General features: G+C 40.1%; 1 non-coding gene across 1 annotated transcript; it reads left to right on the forward strand.

The window, feature by feature from the left end:
- The first annotated feature begins 332 nt into the window (after positions 1-332).
- On the forward strand, positions 333-439 carry LOC141688024 (small nucleolar RNA R71). Its single transcript, XR_012561494.1, has one exon. It is a non-coding gene; the product is annotated as a small nucleolar RNA R71 (small nucleolar RNA).
- The last annotated feature ends 4,346 nt before the right edge of the window (positions 440-4,785 follow it).

Raw genomic sequence — 4,785 nt, forward strand, 5'->3', positions numbered from 1 at the left:
ACTGATCCGTAGCATGAGAACCTGCACAAAGCTCACAAACCATAGCTATTTGATTAACTCCATACGTAGCCAAAGAATCAACCTTCATTGATAGCGCTTGGAGCTGGGCTGCAATAGCGGTGGCTGCATCAACTTCCAGAATTCCTGCTACCTTGCCTGATGTCATCCTCTGAGTTGGGTTTTGATGCTCATTTGCAGCCATCATCTCAATAAGATTGTACGCCTCAGTATAGCTTTTAGCCCATAAGGCGCCTCCCGCTGCTGCATCGAGTATGGGCCGAGATTGATCCCCCAAACCATTATAAAAACCAGTGATTACCATCCAATCCGGCATTCCATGATGTGGACATTTTCTCAACATTTCCTTGTAGCATTCCCAAGCCTCGCACATAGATTCTGTAGGTTGCTGCGCAAACTGAGTAAGAGCACTCCTCATAGCAGCAGTCTTTGCCATTGGATAAAACTTCACCAGAAACTTTTGCGCAAGATCTTGCCACGTAGTGATTGACCCAGCTGGTTCAGAATGTAACCAGTCTTTAGCCTTATCCCTCAGTGAGAATGGGAAAAGCCTCAACTTGATAGCCTCATCAGTCACGCCATTATACTTAAAAGTGCTGCAGATCTCGACAAAATTCCTTATGTGCATGTTGGGGTCTTCAGTTGCCGCTCCTCCAAAAGAAACAGAATTCTGCACCATCTGAATAGTGCCCGGCTTGATTTCAAAGGTGTTAGCTTGAATAGCCGGATGAAGGATGCTTGACTGAATGTCATCAATTTTAGGCCGAGAAAAATCCATAAGAGCTGGATCAGCTTGAACAATATGATCTCCCATATTTACTGGTTCTTTCTGCTCAGTTCCTGAATCCGAATCCTCAAAATCTAACTTCTCCGGTGTATCAAGAACTTCGTCTTTCTCCTCAGCTGTATCTAAGGTCCTCTTGCGAGCACGAGAACGAGTTTGCATAAACGCACTAAAGTACCTGAAACACAACCGAAAAGAGTAATTAACTACTACGTCCTAATCACTGAGTCCTAATGACCAATGATGGTAAGTACATAAACTAAACAAATACGCCGAGTCCCCGGCAGCGGCGCCAAAAACTTGTTAGGGCGAAATCACGCACTAATATTCACGCAAGTATACGCGTTCGCAAGTAATTTAGAATACTTTCTAGTTCGTTCCCTCAGAGACTCAGACTAAGTTATTGTCTAATTTAACTCACTCACCAATGTATGATTACTTCTCAATGTTAAGATAATAACACTTAAAATTGTTGATTAAATATTAACTATAATTAACTACTTAATTAACCACTTAACTAACACTGCAATTTATCAATAATAAAACACTCATGAGATCACAACTTCATTATTACTTCCTTCTATAGCCATAGTTATTACCTTTAGCATGTGACAGTGATGATATTAATCGAATAACACAAAACTGATAAAAGCCAACTTTCATTGTACTAATACCATTCTACCAAACATCCACAATTAAGATAGAAATTGAATAGTCATCAATTATGTTGAGTTCCTATATGTCTACAGAAATTGACAACACAACGATTTAAGCACAAGTTACTCCTTTTGATTACATAGGGCAAATAAAACTGTTAGAGTTACCCACTAATCATGCACAACGTACATGAACCTATGCTAGCATGGCAAGTTCTAAACCTCAAGATCCACTGTCGCTTCACAAGAGATTAACACCCTATCTTATATGTTCGCGACGCACATAAGACGAATACGCACAACCAATACTAGATATCATGCAATCATCACACACTAAAGTATTAACAATTAACTAAAGAATTCCATAATAAATCCATTGCAACCCCATAATCACGATTAGCCCATAATAGAACTTATCGCTATCATGGGTTCATATGAAATCATGATAAACAAACACAAGAAAATAACAACTAAACTAATTATATTAAAACAGAGTACGTCACAAGAGTAAATAAGTCAAAGCAAGAAAACTAGCATCCAACGTTACAACAAAACAAGAATCACAAGAATATATGCTTCCTCTTCGTTGCTGTGTGCTAAATCGGTCTTCTTCCTTATCTCCTTCGCTTCTTGCAAAACACAATCTAAAACATAATCCCCTCTTAATACCCTTGTGAAAAACGTCTCAAATCTACTTATATAATAGTCCCATAAAACTCAGATTACATAGAAGTTGGAAGCCAAACAGAAGTAGAAGTCTAAAATAATATATTATTTTCCCCGACCCTGCGCGGCCGCTCAGCATTTCTGCGCGGGCGCGCAAGGCTGCTGTGCGGCCGCTCAGCATAGCTGCGCGGGCGCGCAGGACCCTACTGCAAAATTTCCAGGTTTGCTCCGTTTCTTCGCCGTAATCTGCCCGTTCTTTTCCTCTCGCAATGGTGAACACATGCCTAGGCTTATTCTTGATGATTCCTCCTCCGAAATGCAACTAATACCCTGAAATGCATAAACACTAGAAAAACGCATCAAATACACAAAATACTTGATTTCAAGACACCAATTTAAGCCATTTTAAGACGTTCTAAGTGATATAAAATGCCACTTATCAATCATCACACACTAAAGTATTAAACAATTAACTAAAGAATTTCATAATAAATCCGTTGCAACCCCATGATCACGATTAGGCCATAATAGAACTTATCGCCATCATGGGTTCATATGAAATCATGATAAACGACACAAGAAAATAATAACTAAACTAATTATATTAAAATAGAGTACGTCACAAGAGTAAATAAGTCAAAGCAAGAAAACTAGCATCCAACGTTACAACGAAACAAGAATCAAAAAAATATATGCTTCTTCTTCGTTGCGGTGTGCTAAATCGGTCTTCTTCCTTATCTCCTTCGCTTCTTACGCAAAACACAATCTAAAACATAATCTCCTCTTAATACTCTGTGAAAAACGTCTCAAATCTACTTATATAATAGTCCCATAAAACTCAGATTACATAGAAGTTGGAAGCCAAACAGAAGTAGAAGTCTAAAATAATATATCTTTTTCCCCGACCCTGCGCGACCGCTCAGCATTTCTGCGCGGGCGCGCAAGGCTGCTGCGTGGCCGCTCAGCATTGCTGCGCGGGCGCGCAGGACCCTTCTGGAAAAATTCCATGTTTGCTCCGTTTCTTCGCCGTAATCTGCCCGTTCTTTTCCTCTCGCAATGGTGAACACATGCCAAGGCTTATTCTTGATGATTCCTCCTCTGAAATGCAACTAATACCCTGAAATGCATAAACACTAGAAAAATGCATCAAATACACAAAATACTTGATTTCAAGACACCAATTTAAGCCATTTTAAGACGTTCTTAGTGGTATAAAATGCCACTTATCACGTGGTTGAATGTACCATCCACAACCAAGAAGTCGGGGGGCAGGAAAGTATTGAACCTCAGGGTATGGAAAGGAAAGAGGATAATGAAGGAGAAGAAAACAAGGAGAAGGAATATTGGGTTCTCTATTTTGATGAAGCATCAAAAATAAATTCGAGTGGATCAGGGCTTGTTTTACAAAGCCCAGATGGTTTCTTGATTGAATATGCCATGAAGTTATACTTCCCAACCACAAATAATGAAGCCGAGTATGAAGCTCTAATAGTTGGCCTCGGCCTAGCAGAACACTGAGGGTCAAGAACTTGAAAGTCTATGGGAATTCGAAGCTTGTCATGTCCCAGGTCAAGGGAGAGTTTGAGGCAAAAGATGAAACAATGGCTAGGTATGTCCGCCTAGTAAGGGCTATAATGACTCAGTTCGATGAATGCCATATTGAGCACATTCCAAGGGAGGAAAATGCTTAGGTAGATACATTGTCTAAGTTCGCTTCATCAGAGATAGAGAAGAGCTCAGGAAGTGTGCTTCCGTGTTTTTAAAACACGGAGCATTGATGTTAAGCTTGTAGCCCTTATAGGGATGGGGACATCATAGATAGATCCCATGAAGGCCCATATTCAAACTGGGTGGCTACCAAATAATGTGACTGAAGCACGAAAATTGGCTGTTCGAGCGCTGAGATATTCCTTGATCGATGGGATTCTATACAAAAGATCTTATGTGGTTCCTTATTTAAGATGTCTCAGACCTGATGAGGCATGTTCTTCTCTTGAAGAAGTACACGAAGGTATATGTGGGAACACTTGGGGGGCACAGCACTGGCACATAAGATAACCCGTTTTAGCTTTTATTGGCCAGATATGATGGTCGATGCCAAAGATTATGTTAAGAGATATGATCGATGTCAGAAACATGCTCTTGTAGTAAGGCAACCTCCTGAAATACTGACTTCTATAAACTCCCCAATCCCTTTTTCTATGTGGGGAATGGATATTCTCGGACCTTTCCCGATGGCTACTGCACAAAGGAAATTTTTTAGTGTGGTTATCGGTTACTTTACCAAATGGATCGAAGCCAAGCCCTTGGCAAAGATTACAACTAAGCAAGTCTGTCAGTTCTTGTGGGAAAATATTATGTGTAGGTACGGAATTCCTCGAATCTTGGTAACTGATAACGGAATATAATTCAATAATGAAGAGTTTCAGAATGTACTGTGAGGAAAACGAAATTGACTTGATGTAATACCCCCAAATCCGGGGTCGGGGATCCGGGTTGTCACGAGTTCCATTTCCCTTAATAACACCCAATCTTCATAAACAACCAACTACTGCGTACTGTGACCCCACAATAAATACACACACCACAAGTTATAGTCTCAGAGATGTATACCAAAATAACACAAGTCATTTTATTCCACAATTATATGTCATTGTACCT

Source organism: Apium graveolens, chromosome 9, assembly GCF_009905375.1.
Source record: "Apium graveolens cultivar Ventura chromosome 9, ASM990537v1, whole genome shotgun sequence".
NCBI lineage: Eukaryota > Viridiplantae > Streptophyta > Magnoliopsida > Apiales > Apiaceae > Apium > Apium graveolens.